Source organism: Scyliorhinus canicula, chromosome 6 (genome assembly GCF_902713615.1).
Source record: "Scyliorhinus canicula chromosome 6, sScyCan1.1, whole genome shotgun sequence".
NCBI lineage: Eukaryota > Metazoa > Chordata > Chondrichthyes > Carcharhiniformes > Scyliorhinidae > Scyliorhinus > Scyliorhinus canicula.
In genome coordinates, this window is record NC_052151.1 from 40,867,214 (window position 1) to 40,895,008 (window position 27,795).

A 27,795-nucleotide genomic window follows, 5' to 3' on the forward strand; every position below is an offset into this window, starting at 1 on the left:
GAGATAATAACTGTTTGTTCTAGCTCTAAGTTTCTACCCTAGCTCCCTGAATTCCTGCCTTACATCCCTATCCCTTTTCCTACCTATGTCATTGGTGCCTATGTGGATCATGACTTGGGACTGCTCCCCCTCCCCCTTACGGATCCCGAAAACTCGATCCGAGACATCACGGACCCTGGCACCTGGGAGGCAACACACCAACCGCGAGTCTCTCGTTCCCACAGAATCTCCTATCTATCCCCCTAACTATGGAGTCTCCAATGACTAATGCTCTACTCCTCTCCCCCATTCCCTTCTGAACAATAGGGACAGACTCTGTGCCAGAGACCTGTACCCCATGGCTTACCCCTGGTAAGTCCCCCCCCCAAACCATATCCAAAGCGGTATACTTGTTACTAAGGGAAACAACCACAGGGGATCCCTGTTATGACTGCTTCCCCCCAGCCCCTCTCACCGTCACCCATCTATCTTCATTCTTCGGAGTAACTACATCCCTGAAGCTTCTATGACCACTGCTGCCTCCCGAATGATCCGAAGTTCATCCAACTCCAGCTCCAGTTCCCTAACACGGTTTCTGAGGAGCTGGAGATGGGTGCACTTCCCACAGGTGAAATCAGCAGGGACACTGACGGCGTCCCTCACCTCAAACATTCTGCAGGAGGAACGTTCCACTGCCTTCCCTGCCATCCCCTCTAGATAAAGCAAGAAAAGAAAGGAAGAGCTTACCTGATATTCCCTCAACCCCTTAGGTTAGAGGAGGTGGAAGGGTGGGGGGACACTACAAGTGTAGTGTCTCGGGTTTAGCAACCGCCCAACTTATACACAGGTACTACACACCTTCCCAGAAATCCCCACGGCTGACATCCGGTTTCCTGCTGCTCTGAAACGAGAAAAAAAACAACTCCGAAAAAGAAGGTTAGTTAAAAAACAAAGGCCGCTTCTCCTGTAAGGTAGGTTTTAAAAACAGGAAACTTACCTTCCCGACAGACCCCTGGTTACTGCTCTCGCTGCCACTACCACTGAACAACTGAAGGCCGCTTCTCCTGTCTCCTGTTACGCAGATAGATGTATAGGGGTATGATATAGTTGGGATTACGGAGCCATGGCTCCAAGGTGACCAAGGATAGGAACAAAACATTGAGGGTTATTCCGTTTTTAGGAAGGACGGGCAGAAAAGAAAAGGTAGAGGAATTGCATTGTTGATTAAAGAAGATATTGATACAATATTGAGGAAATTATTATCACAAAGGATGTGGAACCTGTATGGGTCGATTTCAGAAACATCAAGGAAAAAAAACATGCATACAGACCACCAAATTGCAGTGGTAATGTTGGGAATAGCATTAAACAGGAAATCAGAGATGCATGTGTTAAAGGAACATCTGTGATTATGTGTGATGTAAATCTGTATATAGATTGGGTGAGTCAAATTAGTCACAGTACAATAGAGGAGGAATTTCTGGAGTGTATATAGGATGGTTTTCTGGACCAAGACATTGAGGAACCAAAAAGGGAACAGGTCACCTTGAACTGGGTGTTGTGCAATGAGAAAGGATTGTTGGCAATCTAGCTGTGAGAGAACCCTTGGGGATGAGTGACCATAATATGACAGAATTCTTTATCAAGTTTGATAATGAGGCAGTTGATTCTGAGACCAGGGTCCTGATCCTGAATAAAGGTCACTATGATGGTATGAGACATGAGTTGGCCATGACAGACTGGGAAACATTATTAAAAGGAAGGACAGTGGACAAGCAATGGCAGGCATTCAAGGAACGAAAGTTGTTTCTTTACATTCGGCACAAGGGTAGAAAGGGAACTGTAGCCATACCAAGGGAAATTTGAGATAGTATTAGATTCGAAGAAGAGGCATCCAAATGATCAAAACAAAGCAATAGATCTGAGGATTGGGAACAGATTAAGAATCATAAAATGCGAACCAAGGGATTGATTAAGAAGGGAAAAAATACAATATGAAGGTAAGGTAGTTGGGAACATAAAAACTGACTGCAAAAGTTTTGATAGGTATGCAAAGAGAAAAAGATTGATAAAAACGAATGTAAGTCCCTTATAGTCAGAACGGGGGAATTCATAATGGTAAACAAAGAAATGGCTGAGGAACTAAATTCATACTTTGTTTCTGTCTTCACAAAGGAAAACATGAATAATGTACTTGAAGTTCTGAGAAGCACAAGTTTTAGTGAGGTGCTGAAGGAAATTAGTATTAGTAGAGAAATGGTTTTGGGGAAATTAATGGGATTGAAGGCAGATAAATCACCAGGGCCAGATAATCTTCATCCCAGAGTGCTTAAGGAAGTGGGCCGAGAAATAGTAGATCTATTGGTGATCATTTTCCAAAATTCTTTGGACTCTGGAATGGTTCCTACAGATTGGGGGGTAGCCAATATAACCCCGCTATTCAAAAAGGGAGGTAGAGGGAAAACAGGGAACTACAGACCAGTAAGCCTAACGTCGGTAGTAGGGAAGTTGTTAGAGTCCATTGTCAAAGATTTCATGGCAGCATTTGGAAAGCAGTGGTGTAATCAGACAAAATCAGCATGGATTTATGAAAGGGAAATCATGCCTGAAAAATCTGCTAGAATTCTTTGAAGATGCAACTGGTAAAGTCGACCAGGGAGAACAAGTGGATGTGGTTTATTTAGACTTTGAGAAGGTCTCACTTGGCAGATTACTATGAAAAGGAAAGCACATGGGATTGCAGGTAGTGTCTTGAGATGGATAGAAAGTTGCTTAGCCAACAGGAAGCAAAACGTTGGAATAAATGGATCTTTCTCCAATTGGCAGGCAACGACTAGTGGGGTACCACGGGGACCTGCTAGAACCCCGATAGTTTTCATTATTATTAATGCAGATGATACAAAGTTGGGCGGGAAGGTGAACTGCGAGGAGGATGCAGAGGTGTTTCAGAGGTATTTGGACAGGATGAGTGAGTAGTTATATGCATAGCAGATGCAGTATAATGTGGATAAATGTGAGGATATCTGCTTTGGTAGCAAAAATAAGAAAGATTATTATTTGAATGGTGGATGCTCAGCGTGATCTTGGTGTCCTTTTGAATCAGTCACTGAAAGTAAGCGCACAGATGCAGCAGGCAGTAAAGAAGGCAAATGGTATGTTGGCCTTCATAGTGAGAGGTTTTGAGTATAGGAATAGGGATGTAATACTGCAATTGTCTCGGGCATTGGTGAGACCACACAAAGAACAAAGAAAAGTACAGCACAGGAACAGGCCCTTTGGCCCTCCAAGCCTGTGCCGACCATGCTGCCCATCTAAACTAAAATCCTCTGCACTTCCGGGGTCCATATCCCTCCATTCCCATCCTATTCATGTATTTGTCAACATGTTCCTTAAAGATCACTATCGTCCCTGCTTCCACCACCTCCTCCAGCAGCGAGTTCCAGGCACCTACTACCCTCTGTGTAAAAAACTTGCCTTGTACATCTCCTCTAAACCTTGCCCCTCGCACCTTAAACCTATGCCCCTAGTAATTGACCCCTCTACCCTGGGGAAAAGCCTCTTACTATCCACCCTGTCTATGCCCCTCATAATTTTGTAGATCTCTATCACATCGCCTCTCAACCTCCGTCGTTCCAGTGAGAACAAACCAAGTTTATTCAACCTCTCCTCATAGCTAATGCCCTCCATACCAGGCAACATCCTGGTAAATCTCTTCTGCACCCTCTCTAAAGCCTCCACATTCTTCTGGTAGTGTGGCGATCCGAATTGAACACTATACTCCAACTGTGGTCTAACCAAGGTTCTATAAGCTGCAACATGACTTGCCAATTTTTATACTCAATGCCCCGGCCAATGAAGGCAAGCATGCCATATGCCTTCTTGACTACCTTCGCCACCTGTGTTGCCCCTTTCAGTGATCTGTGGACCTGTACACCTAGATCCCTCTGACTGTCAATACTCGTGAGGGTTCTACCATTCACTGTATATTCCCTACCTGCATTAGACCTTCCAAAATGCATTACCTCACATTTGTCCGGATTAAACTCCATCTGCCATCTCTCCGCTCAAGTCTCCAAACGATCTAAATCCTGCTGTATCCTCTGACAGTCCTCATCGCTATCCGCAATTCCACCGACCTTTGTGTTGTCTGCAAACTTACCAATCAGACCAGCTACATTTTCCTCCAAATCATTGATATATACTATGAGCAGCAATGGTCCCAGCACTGATCCCTGTGGAACACCACTAGTCACAGACCTTCAATCAGAAAAGCACCCTTCCATTACTACTCTCTGCCTTCTATGACCTAGCCAGTTCTGTATCCATCTTGCCAGCTCACCTCTGATCCCGTGTGACTTCACCTTTTGTACCAGTCTGCTATGAGGGACCTTGTCAAAGACCTTACTGAGGTCCATATAGACAACACCCACTGCCCTACCTGCATCAATCATCTTTGTGACCTCTTCGAAAAACTCTATCAAGTTAGTGAGACACGACCTCCCCTTCACAAAACCATGCTGCCTCTCACTAATACGTCCATTTGCTTTCAAATGAGAGTAGATCCTGTCTCGAAGAATTCTCTCCAGTAATTTTCCTACCACTGACTTAAGGCTTACCAGCCTGTAGTTCCCTGGATTATCCTTGCTACCCTTCTTAAACAAAGGAACAACATTGGATATTCTCCAGTCCTCCGGGACATCATCTGAAGACAGTGAGGATCCAAAATTTCTGTCAAGACCTCAGCAATTTCCTCTCTAGCCTCCTTCAGTATTCTGGGGTAGATCCCATCAGGCCCTGGGGACTTATCTACCTTAATATTTTTCAAGACGGCCAACACCTCATCTTTTTGGATCTCAATGTGACCCACGCTATCTACACACCCTTCTCCAGACTCAACATTCACCAATCCTTCTCTTTGGTGAATACTGATGCAAAGTATTCAGTACCTCGCCCTTTTCCTCTGGCTCCACACATAGATTCCCTCGCCTGTCCTTCAGTGGGCCAACCCTTTCCCTCACTACCCTCTTGCTTTTTATGTACGTGTAAAAAGCCTTGGGATTTTCCTTAATCCTGGTTGCCAATTACTTTTCATGACCCCTTCTAGCCCTCCTGACTCCTTGTTTAAGTTCCTTCCTACTTTCCTTATATTCCACACAGGCTTCAGCTGTTCCCAGCCTTCGAGCCCTGACAAATGCCTCCTTTTTCTTTTTGACGAGGCCTACAATATCTCTCGTCATCCAAGGTTCCCGAAATTTGCTGTATTTATCCTTCTTCCGCACAGGAACATGCCGGTCCTGAATTCCTTTCAACTGACATTTGAAAGCCTCCCAGATGTCAGATTTTGATTTACCGTCAAACATCCACCCCCAATCTGGGTTCTTCAGTTCCTGCCTAATATTGTTATAATTAACCTTCCCCCAATTTAGCACATTCACCCTTGGACCACTCTTATCCTTGTCCACCAGCACTTTAAAACTGACAGAATTGTGGTCACTGCTCCCGAAATGCTCCCCTACTGAAATTTCTACCACCTGGCTGGGGTCATTGGGGAAGTTAAAGTCTCCCATGCGAACAATCCTGTTGCTTTTAATCCTTTCCAAAATTTGTCTACCTATCTGCTCCTCTATCTCCCGCTGGCTGTTGGGTGGCCTGTAGTAAACCCCCAACATTGTGACTGCACCCTTATTCCTGATCTCTACCCATATAGCCTCGCTGCCCTCTGAGGTGTCCTCCCGCAGTACAGCTGTGATATTCTCCCGCCACCCCTTTTACATCTCCCTCTATCCTGCCTGAAACATCGAAATCCTGGAACGTTTAGACACCTGGAGTATTGTGTGCAGTTTTGGTGTCCATATCTGAGGACGGATATTCTTGCTATGGAAGAAGTGCAGCAATGGTTTACCAGGCTAATTCTGGGGTAGCGGGACTGTCATATGAGGAGAGACGAAGTTGGTTAGGATTATATTCATGCGGAGTTTAGAAAAGTGAGAGAGGATCTCATAAAAACTTATAAGATTCTGACAGGATTAGACAGGGTAGATTCAGAAAGAATGTTCCCGATGGTGGGGGAGTGCAGAACTAGAGGTCATAGTTTGAAGATAAGGGATGAACCATTTAGGACTGAGGTGAGGAGAAATTTCTTTACCCAGAGAGTGGTGAATCTGTGGAATTCAGTACCGCAGAAAGTAGTAGAGGCCAAAATGTTGTGTAATTTAAAGAATGAGTTAGATAACGTTCTTGGGGCTAAAGGGATATTGGGGGGTAGGCTGGGTCAGGGTATTGAACTTGATGATTAGCCATGATTATAATGAATGGTGGAGCAAACTCGAAGGGCCAAATGGCTCCTCATGTTTCTATTTTCTATGTATGTTTCTATTTATGCTTTTAACCTGCATGTCTTTGGACACTAAAAGGCAATTTAACATGGCCCATCCACTTAACCTGTACATCTTTGGACTGTGGGAGGAAACCGGAGAACCCGGAGGAAACCCACGCAGAGACGGGAAGAAGGTACAAACTCCGCACAGTCACCCAAGGCCAGAATTGAACCCAGGTCTCTGGCGCTGTGAGGCAGCAGTGATAACCACTGTGCCACTGTGCTGCCCTCCCAGAACATGCCGTTGGGGTTGCAGGGAGGTACATACCCCTACATGGCAGGAGGAAGAAGCCCACAGGTAAAACAAAGATTCCACAGCCAGAGGTTATCCGGCATGTCAGCACCGGAGATGAGGGGACAGGGGCCTCCCAGCTACCTGATGACAGAATTAGATAGCAAACAGCCAGCATGGAATATGACTTTCACTCATGTTGACTTGATGTCAGCAGTAAGTGAAGTATGATCATCTGCATTATGATCACTTAAGGCATTCTTACCTCAATAATTCTTGTCTTTAATTTTGCCTACCTTCTTCAAGAATCCTGTAAGAAGTGGTTTGGAGAATGAGAACGTCTCCTCAGAGGAGGTCTTTCCATCTGAAGACACACATTTATGTGGACAATGCATAATAGTCAGCTCAGAGAGTCACACATTGATGGACCCAGTCGGACCGATAGTTGGGTTTTCACCTCGTGAATACTAACTTAAATAGGATACATGATACACCAACCGTGGTTTTTTATGGCCCCATTGATCTGCAGCAAAGTGTTCTCCAGCTCATCGCCAGCAGTGAAGTGTAGGTGGGTCATAAAGGAAAGGAGACATCAAGGTGGTACTGGACCAAACTCCCAATTTATATCAGGAAACTGGACACGAAACCCCAACAATTTTTCAATTTGTAAACTGTGAGGAAAGGATACTTCACTGTTTTTCTGAATGGAAGGTTGTGACTAATGGTGTTCCACAGGGATTGGTGTTGGGCCCTCTGCTGTTTGTAGCGCACATAAATGATTTGGAGGAAAATCCAAGACCCCTCAAAGACCCCTCCCACCCGGCTTACTCACTCTTCCAACTTCTTCCATTGGCCAAGAGATACAAAGGTCTGAGAACACGCATGAACAGACTCAAAAACAGCTTCTTCCCTGCTGTTACCAGACTCCTAAATGACCTCTTATAAAACATACCGTGCAGAAGGAGGCCATTTGGCCCATCAAGTCTGTACCAACCCACTCAAGCCCTCACTTCCACCCTATCTATCTATTAACACTACACCCCGTATGCTTCACACAATGTCGGTGTCTATGTATTTACCTTGTGTACCTTATGTTCCCCTGTTATGCATTTTCTTTTTCTTTTATTTTCATGTACTTAATGATCTGCTTGCAACTGCTCGCAGAAACATACTTTTCACTGTACCTCGGTACACGTGACAATAAACATATCCAATCCAATTCAAAATGTAGCTGGTCTGGGGTGGCATTCTCCCCTACCCGGTGTGACGGAGGGTGCCGGCGTTGGGGAGTAGCGCCAACCACTCAGGGGTCGGGCCTCCCCAAAGGTGGGGAATTCTCCCCACCTTTGGGGGCCAGCCCCGCGCCGGAGCGGTTTGCACCAGAAGACTGGCGCAAAAAACCGGCGCCCCCGGCAGCGGGGCTGGCCGAAAGGCTTTCGCCGGTCGCCGCATGCGCCGATAGTGACGTCAGCGGCAGCTGGCCGCTGACATCACTGCCGTAGCATGCGCGATGTGGGGTTCTCTTCCGCCATGGCGGAGGCCGTGGCGGACACGGAGAAAATAGTGCACCCAGGGCACTGGCTCGGAGTCTGAGCGGGGGGCCCCGATCGCGGGCCAGGCCACCGTGGGGGCACCCCCCGGGGTTCGATCGCCCCAGGACCCCGGGGCCCGCTCGCGCCGCTGATCCTGCCGTTCCAGAGGTGGTTTAAACCTCGGCGGCGGGAGAGGCCTCCCAGCGGTGGGACATCGGCCCATCCGGGCCGGAGAATCACCACAGGGGCCTCTCCGATCGGAGTGGCGAGATTCCTACCCCCGCCACTTCCCGGGTGGCGGTGAATCTCTGCCACGGCGGGGGCGGGATTTTCGGCGGCCTCAGGCGATTCGCCGACCCTGCTGGGGGTCGGAGAATTTCGCCCCTGATTAGTAAGTTTGCAAATGACACCAAGGTTTGGTGGAGTGGCAGATAGTTTTGAGGATTGTCAAAGGATACAGCAGGATATAGATAGGCTGGAGACTGGGGCAGAGAAATGGCAAATGGAGTTTAATCATAGAATTTACAGTGCAGAAGGAGGCCATTCGGCTCATCAAGTCTGCACCGACACTTGGAAAGAGCACCCTATCTAAGCCCACATCTCTACCCTATCCCCACACCTCCATCCTATTCCCATAATCCCAGCTAACCTTTTTGGACATTAAGGGCAATTCAGCATGGCCAATCCACCTAACCTGCACATCTTTGGACTGTGGGAGGAAACCAGAGCACCTGGAGGAAACCCACGCAGACACGGGGAGAACATGCAGACTCCACACAGACAGTGACCCAAGCTGGGAATCGAACCTGGGACTCTGGAACTATGAAGCAACTGTGTTAACCACTATGCTACTGTACAATCCAGACAAATGTAAGATAATGCATTATGGTGGGTGTAACATAGAGGGGAAATATACTGCAAATGGCAAAAATCTTAGGAATATAGAAAATCATAGAGAACTGGGCGTGCAGGTCCACAGATCTTTGAAAGTGGCAACACAAATGGACAAGGTAGTCAAGAAAGCATACGGAATGCTTGCCTTCATTGGACGGGGCATCGAGTATAAAAATTGGCAAGGCATGCTACATTTGTATAGGACCTTGGTAAGGCCGCACTTGGAATATTGCGCATAATCCTGGTTGCCACACTACCAGAAGGATGTGGCGGCTTTGGAGAGGGTGCAGAGGAGGTTTACCAGGATGTTGCCTGGTCAGGAGGGTGTTGGCTCTGTGGAGAGGCTGAATAGACTCGGACTGTTTTCATTAGAACGACGGAGGTTGAGAGGCGACCTGATAGAGGTCTATAAGATTATGAGGGACATGGATAGAGTGAACATAGAACAAAGGACAATCCAGCACAGGAACAGGCCCTTCGGCCCTCCAAGCCTGTACTGGTCATGATACCCCCTGGATAGAGTGAATGGAAAGGCACTCTTTCCCAGGGTGGAGGGGTCAGTCGCCAGGGGCCATAGGTTTAAGGTCCATGGGGCAAAGTTTAGAGGAGATGTGTGAGACAGGTGGTGAGTGCCTGGAACTCGTTTCCAGGGGAGGTTGTGGAAGCAGATACATTAACGGCATTCAAAAGGCATCTCGATAAATACATGGATAGGATGGGTATAGAGGGATATAGCTCTAGGAAGTGCTGAGAGTTTTGGTCAAGGGGGCATCATGACCAGTACAGGCTTGGAGGGCCGAAGGGCCTGTTCCTGTGCTGTATTGTCCTTTGTTCTTTGTTCACCTCCAGGAGCGATTCCACTGACAAATAGGGATCTTTTGTATTAAAACAAATATAATTATTAACACAGGAATAGTCCCATTAACATTCAAGGAAAATAAACAGCTTTGCAATTCACAGTTAAACAGTTCATCAAAAAAATGATGAAAATCTTTGAGCTTACTTTCCCACCTACTGATAAAATTTCAATTAAGCAACATCCACATACACAGGTCAAATGCCACTTAATAATGAAATTAACACTTAGGGGCTTACAGATTTATTCATAAAGTTCTTGGAGAGAAGCTTTCAGAAGTCAATCTGAGAAACACACCTCCTTCCCTCAGAAACCCAGAACCGAACTCTAAAAATGAAACTAAAGACAACAGATGGCACAGTGGTTAGCACTTCTGCCTCACAGTGCCAGGGACCCGGGTTCAATTCCGGCCTTGGGTGACTGTGTGGAGTCTGCACGTTTTCCCCGTGTTTGCTCTTCCTCAAAAGTGCGCTCAAACTATACGGCCTGCTGCAGAAACCAAGGGGCTAAGGCCAGAGAGGGAGGGCTGGAAAGTAGATGGTGCCTTTATAAAGGAAGCAAAATTCGGTTTTGTTCGGCAGGAATAGGCTGCGAATGATGTATTCTTTTAAATTGTGGGGGGGATTGTGGATTGCTTTGAATGTTCGTCCTTCATATACATCATTAAAAGCAGTTGAAATCTGAAAAGAACAAAGAACTTTCCGGACCGATCATCAAAAGAAGGAAGAGGAGAAGTGGTGTCACAGACAGTGACACCCTCTTGACAATTGTTTGGTGCTTGGCGAGAGGTTTGGCGCAGCGCTGCACCAATTAGTGACCTCTTCAGACCAGCTCCTGTTGCTGTTTTGGCGGCATCTCCTCAGCACCTCCCTCCCTCGCGGAGTCTCAATGCGTGAAGAGAGGTCAGATGGTGTATTGAGTGCCGCTATCTTCCCGCCAGCAGCTCGGACCTCCCCCCCCCCCCCCCCCACTGATCCCACCATTCTGCGGGGAGCTCCTCTCACCCGGGGGGGGGGGGGGGCGGATAGTCAGTGAAGAGTTTGTGCCGTGACACAGACAAAAGTCAGGCGCTGCAGGTTTTGACATATGATCTAACAGCTGCGGTGTCAGCAACAGCTGAGACTGTCATGGGATCTTAGCCTGAGGGCCACAGTATTTAAAATTTCCCAGCCTCTTGCACACCAACAAACCCCCACCCCACCGCCACTTTGGAAATAGAAAGCTTAGCACAAGAGAGGAAATTTTAAATCAGTCCTTAATACCATAAGCTACAGCCCCACACAACTTGACCTGTGCGGATACAACGAGCGAAAGTTCATTTATTCAATTGCACATGCTGTAAAGCCACAGGAGCTTTGCGTCTGAATAATCCAAAGCATATTGCCCTGAAACAAAGCGCCATATTCATTGGTAAAATCTGCTGCTGCAGTTTAAAACCTAAACCTGCCCTCTTATTAGGGTAGTTAAATGATCCACATGCCAGGATGTGCTTGCTGTACGGATGTTCTAGAATCAATGCCATTCATATCAGAATGCATGTGGAGTCGGAACAATGAGACTCACTAATACTTTTCTGATCCTCAATTAAAGGCGCACCACTTTCATGAAAATGTGTTCGGCAAACATTTTTTAAATTTCTTCTCAAAGCCGTAAATCACCTTGAAATACACCCCTGCTTCAGTTCTGTACAGTTAAGTGATGCACATCTCTGGTTAAAAGTAAGGACCCACAACTTGGGAAGCTGGACTGCTTTCCTTAGAGCAGGGATGGTTAAATAGAACATAAGAATTAAGAGGTGGAGTAGGAAATTCAGCTCTTCGAGCCCACTCTGCCATTCAGTATCATCATGCCTGATCTCCTCTCAGCCTCAACTCCATTTCCATGCCCGTTCTCATAACCCTTCAACCCTATTACTAATTAAAAATCAATCTATCTCCTGTTTAAATTTGTTCAATTTCCCGACATCAGCCACACTCTGGGATAGTGAATTCCACAGATTCACATCCCTTTGAGAGAAGCAATTTCTCCTCTTCTCCGTTTTAATTCTGCTACCCCTTATCCTAAAACTATGACCTCTCGTTCTAGATTGCCCCACAAGAGGGACCATCCGCTCTAAGTCTACACTGTCAATAACTTTTCTCCTATATGCCTCAATTAGATCACCTTTCATTCTTCTAAATTTGAGAGAGCACAGGCCTACCCTGCTTGATCTCTCTTCATAAGACTCTTCATCTCTCTTCATCTCTGGCATCAGTCTAGCGAACCTCCTCAGATGCAACTATATCCCTCTTCAAATAAAGGGACCAAACCTGTACACAATCCTCCAGGTACGGTGTCACCGATGCCTTGTACAGTTGCAGCAACACTTCCCTACTTTTATACTCTATTCCTTTAGCTATAAAGGCCAAAATTCCATTTGCCTCCCTCATTACCTGCTGTATCTGCAGACTAACTTTCTGCGATTCATGCACGAGGACACCCAGATCCCTTGCACCGAAGCACTCTGAGTTTCTCTCAAGAACAAAGAACAAAGAAAAGTACAGCACAGGAACAGGCCCTTCGGCCCTCCAAGCCCGTGCTGACCATGCTGCCCGACTACACTACAATCTTCTACACTTCCTGGATCCGTGTCCCTCTATTCCCATCCTATTCATGTCTTTGTCAAGATGCTCCTTAAATGTCACTCTCGTCCCTGCTTCCACCACCTCCTCCGGCAGCGAGTTCCAGGCACCCACTACCCTCTGTGTAAAAAAACTTGTCTCGTACATCTACTCTAAACCTTGCCCCTCTCACCTTAAGCCTATGCCCCCTCGTAATCGACCCCTCTACCCTGGGGAAAAGCCTCCATTGAGATAATAAGTCATTCCATTTTTCCAACCAAAATGGATAACCTCACAATTATCCATGTTAAACTCCATCTGCCAATTCTTGGTCCACTCTCCGAACCTATATATATCTATTTGCAAATTCCTTATTTCCTCATTGCAACTTACTATCCCACCGAGTGTCATCTACAAATTTGGCTGTTGTACCTTCTATCTATACATCCAAGTCACTCATATGTACTGTAAATAGTTGGGGCCCGTGGTTAGCATTGCTGCCTCACAGCACCGAAGACCCGGAATCGATCCCAGCCCTGAGTCACTGTCCGTGTGGAGTTTGCACATTCTCTCCAAGTCTGCGCGGGTCTCACCCCCACAATCCAAAGATGTGGAGGCTAGGTGGATTGGCCATGCTAAATTGTCCCTTCATTGGAAAAGGTTTTTAAAAATAGTTGGGCCCGAGGATCAAATCCTGTGGCATCCCACTAGTTATACCTTGCCAACCAGAAAAAGACTCCTCTCTCCCGACTCTCTGCCTTCGGTCAGCCAGCCAGTCTTCTATCCAAGCTAATAAATTACCCCTCATGTGATCTTACCTTCTGTATTAACATTATGTGCGGTACCTTATGAAATGCCTTCTGAAAGCCCAGATATACTACATCTACAGGATCCCCATTTTCTATTTGGCTTGTTACATCTCTGAAGAACTCGAGCAAATTAGTCAAACATGATTTACTCTTCATAAAACTGACAAAGGTGTTCACAATTATGAGCGGTTTTGATGAGGGCATTGGTATTCTTCCATCTACAAGGGATGATACACATGCAGCAAATAATCCTTATGGTGGGATGCCTTCATTTGATGCACCTTTGCTGATGGCAATGGAGGCCAATCATTGAGGGGCCGGTTCTGCCATAAGTGTCACGTGTGAAGCTGCCAAGTAATGTTGTGGTTGTTGTTTCCAATGTTAGTGCCTGTTGCTAAGCTGTTGTAGCCACTGGTCATTGTGATACTCCACACCAACCAACAGGAGCTACCGCCATTTCCCTCTTTTGCCAGCTGGTGACCTTCATTTCGTTGCTTACAATCATGCTTGAAGAGGAGCCTTGGGCACCCCACACATCGTTTGACTCTGACTATCGCACCACACCGAGGATCCTTGGGTATACGACTGCCTTCCATCCTGCAGATGTGCCAAGCCACTGAAGCTGCCTGCATTTATTGCCCATCTCTAATTGCCCTTGAGAAGGTGGCAGTGTGCTGCCTCCTTGAACTGCCATGATGTGGAGATGCCAGCGTTGGACTGGGGTGAGCACAGTAAGAGGTTTTACAACACCAGGTTAATGTCCAACAGGTTTGTTACAAACACTAGCTTTCGGAGCACTGCTCCTTCCTCAGGTCAGACCTGAGGAAGGAGCAGTGCTCCAAAAGCTAGTGTTTGTAACAAACCTGTTGGACTTTAACCTGGTGTTGTAAGACTTCTTACTGTCCTTGAACTGCAGCAGCCCATGTGGTGTAGGTACACCACAGTGCTGCTAGGAATAGAATTTCAAGATTTGAACCCAGTTACAGTCTGATTCAAACAGCACAGTTGTTAGATCGGACAATATGGGGGTAACACATGAGGCTGGAGTCTCCAATCCTGTGGCTAAGTGCCAGCCTCAACGGAGAATCCATGGGAGGTTCACGACAGGAAAATCAGCACGAACCCCTCACCGATTACGGTACCGGTGAGGGGCTAGCACCGGCGCCGCGTGAAACTCCTGCGGATCGTGCCGAAAACAGCCGGAGAGTGACCGGGTCTCGGGCTGCGCATGCTCAGGGCTGATGGACTGCACTGGTCGTGCCGTAAAACATGGCGTGGGCCGTGCGCGAACGCTAACCCGCCAACCGCGACCCCACATCCCGCCCCCTGGCCACCCCCACCAGTCCCCCCAGCCCTAGCAGTGTGGCGCGCTGGACACATGTGGTCCACAGCTTCGGGAACTCGGCCCCTCAGAGGCGGAGCATTGTGGGTGGGCCAGCCGAAAACGCACCAACAGCGTCAAACTGGCGCCGGCCCCGATACTGGCATCGGAATCCATTCTCCGCCCGATCGCCAATCACAATTTCGGTGTCGAGCTATGGAGAATCCAGCCTACGGTTTCTCTCGCTCTCCATGTACTAACTAACCCTGGAAAGCTATATATCTTAGTTACTTTAAAAGTCCATTTCGCAGGCAGCACGGTGGCGCAGTGGGTTAGCCCTGCTGCCTCACGGCGTCGAGGACCCACGTTCGATCCTGGCTCTGGGTCACTGTCTTTCACTGTGTTTCACCCCCACAACCCCAAAAAGATGTACAGGCTAGGTGGATTGGCCACGCTAAATTGCCCCTTAATTGGAAAAAATGAATTGGGAAATCTAAATTTCTAAAAAAAAAATTTAAATGTCCATTTCACAGATCATACTTCATGATTTATCTGTTCTCTGGACCATCCCCAGCACAGCTTAAATTGTATCTGGCATTCATTCTACTTGACATGTATCATACTTCCCAGCAATCAATTATACAATCTGTATAAAATGTTCCCCATTTTCACTGTGCGCCCCACCCTCCCCCCACTGCGACGAACAGCCTCTCAAACACACTCACAAACATCCCCCACCTTTTCTCAAAACCCACTGCGGAGCCCCTTAACTCTGACATCCATTCTAAACTATAGCTAATTAATCCCTCTGCCTCTGCTTATTATTCTAATCGCTAAAGTTATATGTTAATCACACTCGGTCAACATTGTTCCAATCGCATATCTTCTTTCAAGGGCATTCCTTGCAGATGATAAAAGACATCTTAACGAAACAGCACTCATCCTCCTCTCCATCAAAGCCGCCTCACTGTTTCCCTTTTACCCCGAGAAAGCCTGTTATTACACGACAAGTTACACCATTCAGTTTGATTATTGACTCTTAAGGCAGGGTAGCACAGTGGTTAGCACTGTTGTTTCACAGCGCCAGGGTCCCAGGTTCGATTCCCGGCTTGGGTCACTGTCTGTGTGGAGTCTGCACATTCTCCCTGTGTCTGCGTAGGTTTCCTTCGGGTGCTCCGGTTTCCTCCCACAGTCCAAAGATGTGCTGTTAGGTGAATTGGACATTCTGAATTCCCCCTCTGTCTACCTGAACAGGTGCTGAAGTGTGGAGACTAGAGGCTTTTCACAGTAACTTCATTACAGTGTTAATATAAGCCTACTTGTGACACTAATAAAGGTTATTATTAAGTCTCCAACATGCCCATTCGTTACCAAGATAGACTCAAAGACCCCTATTAACATTATACTTCTCCCACTTATTGTACAAACAGATTACCATCCCAACCAGAAACTAATCGAGCTCTTTCTTGAAGGAATTCAGCAAATCAGCATTCGCTGCACAATCTCATTGCACCCACCGCAAGTCCACTATTTCCTGGGGAAGGAACCACGTTTTGACATCTAATCAAATTCAGCTCTTAGAAAACTTGAGATTATGACCCCTGATCCTCCCTAACCAAACGGTTAGTTCAAACAATCTGCACAAACACAGGGCGCGATTCTCCAAAATGGAGACAGAGTGTTTGCGCCGTTGTGAACGCCGTCATGTTTCACGGCGGCGCGCAACGGGTGTGGGCACTACCGATTCTGGCCCCCACAGGGGGCCAGCACGGTACTGGAGTGGTTCATGCTGCTCCAGCCTCCCTTCCCTGCACCAACCCGCAAATGTGCGGGGGACTTCCTCAACGCGTCGGCCCCGACGCAACATGGCGTGGGAGTTCAGGGGCCGGACGCGTAATAAAATAGGGCTGGGGCTGGAGAGGCCGGTCCACCAATCGGTGGGCCCTGGTCACGGGCCTGACCCCATCGGAGGCCCCCGCCGGTGAAGGAGCCTTTTCCCCGCCCCACAGGCTGCCCCCGAACCTTCACGCAGCGTTCCCGCCGGCAGCGACCAGGTGTGAACGGCGCCGACGGGACTCTGCCGTTTCCGCGTGGCCGCTCAGCCCATCAAGGCCGGAGAATCGGCGGCCCAGCCGTGGATAGCGGCTTGCAACCGAAGCTGCGCCAAACGTTCCGGCGCAAATGGCACCGATTCTCTGCTCCTCGGCGAATCGCCTGCCGGCGTCAGACCAGCGCCGCGAGAAAAAATGGCGCGAACGCCGATTCTCCCATACGGCGCGGCATGGGAGAATACGCGCCCACAATGCCGGGAATTTTGAAATAGTAATGATGGTAAAATTGTCAGCATTTGTCAGTCATCCTTACTCTTCTGAAACTAACAGCAACTTATGGGATCTGCACATGCGCAGTTAAATGCAGAAATTGCTGCCAGTTAGTCCACATGTCTCGACACTTTAGGTGGATTAGCCATGATGAATTGTCCTTTAGTGTCCAGGGATGTGCAGGTTAGGTTACAGGGTTACGGGTATAGGGCGGAGGGGATCAGTGCAGACGCAATGGCAAAATGGCCTCATTCTGCACTGTAGGGATTCTATTATTCGAAGTGGTGTTAGCCACCATCATGCCTATTATCTATTGGCTGGAGATTCAGTGAGATTCTAGACCCTACTTTGGATCCCACAAAAACTAATAGAAATTGCACCATGAGCAGGATCAGCTACAAAGAGTTAGTTGTTTCCATCAAAACCAACCCCAAAAAATCCGTTTGAGGTTCAGTGATATAATGAATCAACAGGTGTCTGTTATATTACCATTCGTAGTAATATGTTGTGTTCTTTGTCTTTTCTTCCAGTATGATCCAATGTGTTGTTGACAAAGAATCCACCAATCAAAAGATTGAAATAAAACTAATTTATTATAATACTATTAATTGAATGAAGTTTGAACACTCTACTGAGCTACAGATAATAATTAAGTAATATTGAATCTGTCTAGCAGTACTCAATAATATAAATAGTCACTAACTACACTATGATCTAACCTCGTGTTAACTCTGTCAAATCTAATCTTCTAATGCTTTCACCGTGCTTTCTCCTTAAGCTACTCACAGAATTCCCTCAGGGTCTGACTTAAAAACAGATAAGTGGTGGCGTCCTCTAGTGTTTGATTTACACAGAGATGTAATAATTAACCCTTCACTAACCTGACAATATACATATCATTACATTGTCTTCACTCTAATCTGGTATTTAGGGTGTGGCAACTGTACTGGCACCTACAGCAGAGTCCTCAGTCGTGCAGGTTATGGACACAGTGGCAATATTGTTCATGAATCTTCAAAATTCTGTTGTAGAACCTTGTTGAAAATGAACCTCAAAGATGGCTTCAAAGGCCCTCAGCTGTTTCTGTTCTTTTATTGTAACTTTGCCAGAAGTGCAGCAGAAATCCAGCTGATCTTACGTCACTGGAGAGAGCAGTCCTGAGGAAATCCTGTCACTGGTTATTGCAAGGCTATCATGAGCCATGAGCCATGAATGCAGAAGATTCCCTTTGTCTTGCAGGAGCCATTCTCCCATTCTTTCTTCCCCTAAAATAGAGGCTGGACTGGAATTGTCAGGAAGCAGGTGATTCACCTGTGCTGTGATCACATACACTGCACTCTTATAATAGCTCTGTCGCAGCTTCAGCCTCCTAAGGCTCTGCTCCTCAAACACAGGTAGCTGCACCTGGGACAGTAGACTCATTCCCTAGTGCATTCTAAAGATTCCTAGTTAGAGCCCTGTTGTTCAACTGAACAGCCACCAATCAAGATATCTGCGGCTATTGCTGCCACTATCATTTTAAATGATAAGAAGTCGTACAACACCAGGTTAAAGTCCAACAGGTTTGTTTCAAACACTAGCTTTCAGAGCACTGCTCCTTCCTCAGGTGAATGAAGAGGTATGTTCCAGAAACATATATATAGACAAATTCAAAGATGCAAGACAATGCGTAGAATGTGAGCATTTGCAGGTAATCAAGTCTTTACAGATCCAGAGATAGGGGTAACCCTAGATTAAAGAGGTGTGAATTGTCTCAAGCCAGGACAGTTGGTAGGATTTTGCAAGCCCAGGCCAGATGGTGGGGGGTGAATGTAATGCGACATGTTGAGACCACACTCATGTGTGCGGAACCTGGCTATAAGTTTCTGCTCAGCAATTCGGCATTGTCGTGCGTCCTGAAGGCCGCCTTGGAGAACGCTTACCCGGAGATCAGAGGCCGAATGCCCTTGACTGCTGAAGTGTTCCCCGACTGGAAGGGAACATTCCTGCCTGGTGATTGTCGCGCGATGCCCGTTCGTTCGTTGTCGCAACATCTGCATGGTCTCGCCAATGTACCACGCTTCGGGACATCCTTTCCTGCAGCGTATGAGGTAGACAACGTTGGCCGAGTCGCACGAGTATGCACCACGCACCTGGTGGGTGGTGTTCTCACGTGTAATGGTGGTATCCATGTCGATAATCTGGCACGTCTTGCAGAGATTGCCATGGCAGGGTTGCGTGGTGTCGTGGTCGCTGTTCTGAAGGCTGGGTAGTTTGCTGCAAACAATGGTTTGTTTCAGGTTGCGTGGTTGTTGAAGGCAAGTAGTGGGGGCGTGGGAATGACCTTGGCAAGATGTTCATCTTCATCGATGATGTGGTGAAGGCTGCGAAGAAGATGTCGTAGTTTCTCCGCTCCAGGAAAGTACTGGACGATGAAGTGTCCAGTCGGTTGTGTCCCATGTTTGTCTTCTGAAGAGATCGGTGCGGTTTTTTGCTGTGGCGCGTTGGAACTGTCGATCGATGAGTCGAGCGCCATATCCCGTTCATATGAGGGCATCTTTCAGCATCTGTAGATGTCTGTTACGCTCTTCCTCGTCTGAGCAGATCCTGTGTGTACGGAAGGCTTGTCCATAGGGGATGGCTTCTTTAATGTGTTTAGGGTGGAAGCTAGAGAAGTGAAGCATCGTGAGGTTATCTGTGGGCTTGCGGTAAAGCGAAGTGCTGAGCTAACCATCCTTGATGTGTGTGTCCAAGAATGCAGCTGATTTTGGAGAGTAGTCCATGGTGAGTCTGCTGGAACTTATTGATGTCATCGTGTAGTTGTTTCAGTAATTCTTTGTCGTGGGTCCAAAGGAAAAAAATGTCATCAATGTATCTGGTGTATAACGTTGGTTGAAGGTCCTGTGTGGTGAGGAAGTCTTGTTCAAACTTGTGCATGAAGATGTTGGCATATTGAGATGCAGATTTGGTCCCCATGGCTGTTCCGTGCGTCTGGATGAAGAACTTGTTATCGAAGGTGAAGACGTTGTGATCCAGAATGAAGCGGATGAGTTGCAAAATTGCATCTGGAGATTGGCAGTTGTCGGTGTTGAGTACTGAGGCTGTTTTAGCAATGCCGTCGTCATGGGGGATGCTGGTGTAGAGTGCCGAGACGTCCATTGTGATGAGGAATGTTCCTGGTTCAACTGGTCCATGGGTGCTGAGTTTCTGTAGGAAGTCTGTCGTGTCGTGACAGAAGTTGGGCGTACCTTGTACGATGGTTTTCAAGATGCCCTCGATGTAGCTAGAGAGGTTCTCACACAGGATCCCATTGCCTGATACGATAGGGCGGCCTGGTGTGTTGGCCTTGTGTATTTTCGGGAGGCAGTAGAGATCTCCAATGCGGGGAGTACATGGGATGAGAGCACGTAGGGTGCTCTGAAGGTCTGGATCCAAGGTCTTGATCAGTTTGTTGAGTTGACGGATGTGTTCCTTGGTTGGATCTGTGGGTAACCATCTGTAGTGTTCCTGGTTGTTGAGTTGTCTGTATACTTCTTTGCAGTAGTCCGTTCTGTTCAGTATGACGATGGCCCCTCCTTTGACTGCTGGTTTGATGACGATGTTGCGGTTGGTCTTGAGAGTGCGGATGGCGTTGTGTTGTGCTTGGGTAACAGTCGGGGCTGTCTTGTGAATGCGACTGATGAATCTGGCATTGACACGACTCCTGACGGCTTCAGCATACATGTCGAGTCTCGGGCAGCGGCCTTCCGGAGGGGTCCAATTCGATTCTTTCCTCTTCGGTTGCCGCACTGCAGATCTCTCGGACTGCTGTTCCGGTTCATTGGTCGTGTCCTTGGGTTCGCTGTCGGCCTCTTGGGGTCTGTGGAAGAATTCCCGGAGCCTCATTCGCCTGATGAATTCCTCAGTGTCTGCCGTGAGACTGATGGGGTCCATTTTGGTGGTAGTGCAGAAATTAAGCCCTCTGCTGAGGACTTTGATTTTGTCTGGTTGAAGGCTGTAGCCCGACAAGTTGACAATAGATTTCCCTATATTGTTTTCTACTGTGGTACCGGGGGAGACTTGGTTGCTGCTGGTGGTGGTGCAGTTTCTCAAGCTTCCTGTTCTTGGTGTGCATATAGGTGGCGTAGTATCGTTATCTCATCTGTTTGGAGGTGTTCCGCAGCTGGTCTGCTGCGTCCTGAGCGCAAGTTGAGAATATGGCCTCTATCTTGGTTTCCAGGTTGCTGTGTCTGCTGTAGAGCTGGCGTACGAGGTGGTTGAGGAGTGTGAGAAAGGTGCGATGGCACAGTCTCTCAGCGTTGTCTGTGTTGTAGGTCGACTTGAGTGGGTTTGTGATCTGTAGCCCTTTCGGGATCTTGTCTGCTTCCTTGCATCTTTGTAGAAACTTAATGTCAGTGTCTATATGCGCGATCTTCCTGGAGATCCTCTCCACTTTGAGCCGGCAGTTTGTGGTGTCAATGGTAGCCATGATGTGGAGATGTTTTGATGTCCCATTCTGAGGTGAGTGCTTGAAGTGTAGATTTATCATGATGATGCCAGGAATGGTAAATAAAACATTTTCAGGAATGGTAAAATGTGGTTGTGTGGAGCAAATGCGGCTATTTCCACGGAAAAAGAGAAGGCCAAGGTGAGAATTAATGGAGATTTCTCAGATTATGAAGGGCTTGATTGATCGACTAGGGAAAGACTATTTATTCTGGTTTGGGAGTCAGTGTTGAGGGATGATCAATTTAACATTGTCAGTGAGAGAGAGAGAGACCAAGAGAAATTTCCTCGTACAGGGAATTGTACGAGAATGGAATGCTGATTACAGGCGAGCAGATAAGGCAGGGACCATTGCATTTATAATGCAAACTGGATAAATATTTGAAGCGGAGGAAGATGCAAGGATATGGGGAGAGAGCATTCAGATTACTTTTCGAATGCTCCATGTCATGACATAGACACAGTGGGCTGAGTAAATTCCTTTTGTGAATAGATTCTATAGATTAAAATCTTCCAAAAAGTACATATCAGCATTAAATATTAAATTGTATTACACGGTTGCTTATTGTTGGTTCATGTGATGTGTCACTGGTATTGCCCATCTCTAATTGCCCTTGAGCAGGCATGGGAAGCAGCCTTCTTGAACAGTTGGAGTCCATTTGGTTTAGGTATGCCTACAGTACTAATAGAGATGGAGTTTCAGATTTGACACAGTAATGGTGAAGGAATGGCGGTATAATTCCAGGTCAGGATGGTGTGAGTCTCGGAGGGAATCTTACAGCTATTCCCATGCATCTGCTGCCCTTGTCCTTCTGGGTTCCAGAAGTCACAGTTTGGGAAGGTGATTTCAAAGGAGGGTTGGAAAGCTGCTGGAGTGCATTTTGTAGGTGCTATACACTACTGCCAATGTGCTTTGGGTTGCATTGTCCTGGATCGTCTGGAGCTTCGTGAGTGTTTTTTGGATTGCACTCATCCAGGCAAATGGAGTGTTCACACTCCTGCCTTGTAGATGGTGGATAAGCTTTGGGGAGTCAGGAAGTGAGTTACTTTCCACAGAATTCCCAGCATCTGACCTGCTCTTGTAGCCACAGTATTTCTAAGGCTGGTCCAGTTAAGTCTCTGGTCAATAGTAAATTTAGGATTTTGATGGTGGGGTATTCAGCAATGGCAATGATGTTGAATATCACAGGAGGATGGTTAGATTCTCTCCTGTTTGAGGTGATCATTGCCTGACACTTATGTGGCGCAAATGTTACTTGCCACTGATAAGCCCAAGCTTGATGTCCTGCTGCGCATGGACATGGACTGTTTAATTATCTGAGACGTTGCAAATGGAACTGGACACTATAACCATCATCAATGATCATTCCCACATCTCTGACTTTGTGATAGAGGGAATGTGATTGATGAAGCATCTGAAGATGATTGGGCTGGGACACAACCCTGAGGGCCTTTTGAAAAGATATGGCACTACTATAATAAGTGTGAGCACATCTTTTAGATTTGACATCTCTCGTTCATAAGTGAATTTCAGAATATTCAGACTATAACCTGTAGTTTCAGGAATTAAAGTTTTAACTGTAGATAAATGAGGGCACCTGGTGGAGAAACTGGTAAACACAACTCTGATGTTAAAAAAAACCTTAAACAATGGCTGATCCATCTCTGGGCTTCCTAGTGGAACCAGGAAGTCTGGAGAGGAATCAATTACATCCATTAGAAATATAAACCATTCATTTGGGTACAGAATCAAAGAGTTGTTTTGAAGATAAAATAATTAGTTTATATTTCTGTTTGAGACCATCCCAAATTTGTCACATTGCCATACAGATGGGTTGTGTGGGTAGAAGGCTCTTTTGTCTAAGTTATCTGAGTGTTCAAGCAGTTGCAGTTTTGCTTTGGTGTAGAGTGCACCTCTCTGGATTGAGAGAGCCAAAAGGAGATGATTGTTAGTCAGGCCTGCACTTTAAGCACAGAGAATACCAACTTAATGGCACACTGCGCAGAATGTGGCTGGGGATCAAGGTCAATTTGAATTTTTTGAGGGAAAACTCATTTGACAGATTTGCCTAGTTTGCAGCTGGAGGAAGAATTCCAGAGTTGTCCTTATAGGGGCCTGTTGCAGAAGCAGCTGGCAGAGTTAGCTTGGAAACTGTGAGAAGACAGTTGGGTTTCTGCCGGCAACCAGGAGTTGGAGCATCCACAGTCATGAGGTATTAAATAAAAGTTAGAGATTTGCTTAGTCAAAAACTAATGGAAGGATGCCCATAAAATAATACCTTGGAGCATAGTTGGAAGACTGAGAAGAATTAAAGTGAATTCCAGAGTGTTATTGCATACCTTCCTGTTGGCCTCTAAAGTAGTGAATGAACCTTCAAGATTCTGTGTGGAGTTTGCACTTTCTCCCCGTGTGTGCGTGGGTTTCCTCTCGGTGTCCCGGTTCCCTCTCACAATCCAAAGATGTGCAAGTTAGGTGGATTGGCCGTGCTAAATTGCCCCTTGGTGTCCAAAGGTAGCTGAGATTACGGGGGCAGGACGGTGGGGTGCTCCTTTGGAGGGTCGGTGCAGACACGATGGGCCGAATGGCCTCCTTCTGCAGTGTAAGCATTCGGTGATTCTTGTAATTTATGAGGGAGTGATTGGGTGGGTGGGGGGGGAGAATTAAAAGTAGCACCGAGTTCATAGCATAAATAATTATAAACTCTAGCGTTAATAGTGCTTGCTTTGTTTAATTCTTATCTACAATAAAGTATATTTTTGAATAATAACGTGAATCTTGTGGTGCATTTCTGTAAGTTAATAAAGGCGTGTTTGGGTTTGTCCTTAAATGTTAACAGTCCCAACAGGGTTGGAACAACCATTTATTTTTTTCACGTTCAGTATAGACGAGGGTGAAGAAGAAAGCATCTCTGTTTTTCTTTGAAGAAACATATTCTGAGTGCTAATGATATTCGTTTACCTGGGAACAATATTTTGTATTAAAACCAGTGGAAGGAGGCTTTGTCATTGTTAGAAAATAAACACCCCATTGTTATAAAACATTATGTTAAATTGTACAGAAATTTCTGCCACTCAGTCAGTATTCGCATCATTTAGCAGCGTAAAAATGTACCGATCTTGGTGGCCACCTGGTGGTGATTCAGTGTCAGCTGACAAAATTGGTTTGAGGTTACTTTGCGCTGAGGGATCATTTCAGGCTGAACAGTAGATCGAGCAGTGATCAGATTGTAATTAAAACTAACTGTAGGAACACAAATATCAATTTGCAAAAATTATCCTGACTCTGTATTTCGTAAGCAATGAATGCTGTGTAACTGCAGCAGCTGCTACTTGTTATGGCTTTAGGTTAGACAGTTGTATGGATTTAACCACCAACCGGGGTTGATCTTTAACAAATCAGATATTCTATTATTGATCACATCAGTGACAGTTATTGAATTTACTTGATTGACAAAACTCGGTGACTGTGACTAGGAAAGATCTTTCTCACTACAGTCAGCACAGTTTTCAGAACCATTTCAAAAGTGATAGATAATCATTCTGGTCTGAATTTTCAGGATGGCTGGGGCTTGGCACCCGCCATCTGAAGAGTAGATGGGGAACATATCCCCACCGACTCCAGCAGTCACAATGCCATATTACACTCTAATGAGCATTGATTGGCATAACAAGGACCCTCACTCCAGGCACAGCGCTGCGGTGGCCGGAAGAGATACTGCAGGGTGCTACCAGGGACCCGGAGGGCAGGTAAGTGGCAAGAGTCCCGTGGGATCGGAATCCCTGCCAATTGGATTTTTATTACAAATGAAACCCCAATAGTCAATACTGGGACCAAGTCAATACTATGTAAAGACACTGTGTCAGGGTTATCATCTCAAAGACCACAAACAGTTGTCATCAGACAATCCAATTAAAGAAACTAGGAGACCATCAAAGCAGATGGCCCCAGACAACAGCTATCGTGCAAACAACATCGTTGGTGTGGCGCAGTCAGGAAGGGAAAGATGACGGTGGACACTTGGGGGGCAGGCCGGGAGGGACGCCTGACGTGGGCCGGGGGTCGAGGTCGAAGGGGTTCTCATATTTTTCACATTTCACTGAGTGTAACACCGGATCGATTTCTTTGTGATGGATAAGGCGCTACTGGCGGGGGTGGCCGACTTGGAGGGCTCAGAGATTGTGGTCACCAATCACTAGGCGGATTTGCGGATGATGCAGTGGGAGGCCCAATGGCCACAGTGGAGGTTAGATGTGGGACTGTTGGCAGATGAGGGGGTGTGTGAGCGAGTGAGGGCTGTCAGTCAAGGTTATGTGGAGTTGAAAGATACAGGGAGGTCATGACCACCATGCTGTGGGAGCACTTAAGGCAGTAGTTAGGGGCAAATTTATTTTGATCTGGGCTCATAGGAAGGAATGAGAAGAGAAGGCAAGGCTGGTAGAGGACATTCTAAGGTACTCGGTGGCACCGGAGAAGGGTTTTTAAAGAGAGACTGAGGCTCCAGATGGAGTTTGGGTTAGTGTCCTCCAGGAAGGCAGTAGGGCAGAGGGGAGGTGTATGAGCACGGGGAAAGGCGAGTCGGTTGCAGGCCCATCAGCTGAGGAAGCAGGCAGCGGAGATTGGTAGGGTGAGGGATGAGAAGGGTAAGGTGGTGATGGACCCAGAGCGGGTGGTATTTGAGACCTTCTACAGGTGGCTGTACATGTCGGAGCCTCCATCTGAGGTTCCTGAACAAGTTGGAGTTCCCCAAAGTGGAGGGGGAGAGGGTGGAGGGTTTGGGGTCCCTGATTGGGCGGAGGGAGGTGATGGAGAGTGTGGGTGCGATGGAGGGAGGGAAGGCCCTGGACGAAGTTTGGTGAGGAGCTGGGGCCACTGCTAGTGAGACGAGAGATAAGGGGAGCTCCCCACCCCCCCAACATTGTCGCAGATGTCGATCTCTCTCATCATGAAGAAGGATAAGGACCCAGAGCAGTGTGGGTCATACCGCCCGATATCGCTGCTTAATGTGGATGCAGAGTTGTTGACGAAGGTGCTGCCGTTGCGAAGAGAGGCCAGAATGCCAGGGGTGATAGGAGACGACCAGATGGGATTTGTGAAGGAAAGGCAGCTGTCGGCAAATGTGCGCAGGCTGCTTAATGTAATTATGATGCCCTCGGAGGGTCAGGAGATAGAAGTAGTGGTGGCAATGGATTCAGAGGAAGGCCTTTGACTGGGTGGAGTGGCCGTATTTGTTGTAGGCGTTGGGTTGGTTCAAGTTTTCCCAGGGGTTTGTGGATTGAGTTCAGCTGCTGTACAGGGCGCCGATGGGTGAGTGCTCAGATGAACAGGATGAGTTTGGGATACTTTGGGTTGCATCGTGGGAAGAGGCACATGTTGCTTTCCAACTTGGCGATAGAGCCATTGGTTATGGCGCTTAGAATGTCGAGGTGTTGGAAAGGGATTGAGCGGGGGAAGGGGTTGCCGGGCAGAGTTTTGCTATATGCGGACGATTTGTTGTTAAACATTTCGGACCCGGTGGGCAGCATTGAAAGGATTATGGCAATTTTGAGGTGATTTGGCCAGTTTTCAGAGTACAAATGGAACATGGGAAGACTGTGAATTTCCCGATTAAGGGGCTGGTTCAGCACAGTGGGCTAAATAGCTGGCTTGTAATGCAGAACAAGGCCAGCAGCACGGGTTCAATTCCCGATCGGCCTCCCCGAACAGGCGTCGGAATGTGGCGACTAGGGGCTTTTCACAGTAACTTCATTGAAGCCTACTTATGACAATAAGTGATTATTATTATTATTATTATTAATGCTAGAGGGCAGGAGAGGAGGTGAGGGGAGTTGCTGTTCTGTGTGGTGGGGGTGAGTTTTCGGTATCTAGGTATCCAGGTGGCGTGTAACTGGGCCCAGCTACACAAATTGAACTTGGCACAAGTGGTGGAGGGAATGAAGGCGGGTTTCAGCAGGTGGGATGTGTCACTGGTTGGACCCGTACAGACGGTGAAAATGATGGTGTTGCCCCGCTTCTTGTTCATGGTCCAGAACCTCCCCATCTTTGTTCCCAAATCCTTTTTCAGGAAGGTGAACGGGATAATTTCAGGGTTTGTATAAAGAACAAAAAGAATTACAGCCTTGCTGCCCATCTGAACTAAAGCCCCTACTCCTTCCGGGGACCATATCCTTCTATTCCCATCCTATTCATGCATTTTTAAAGACGACCCTTAAAAGTCACTATCGTATCTGCTTCCACTACCTCCCCCGGCAGCGAGTTCCAGGCTCCCACCACCCTCTGTGTAAAAAACTTGCCTCGTACATCTCCTCTAAACCTTGCCCCTATTAATTGACTCTCCACCCTGGGAAAAGGTCTCTGACTATCCACTGTATCTATGTCCCTCATAATCTTGTAGACCTCTATCTGGTCGCCCC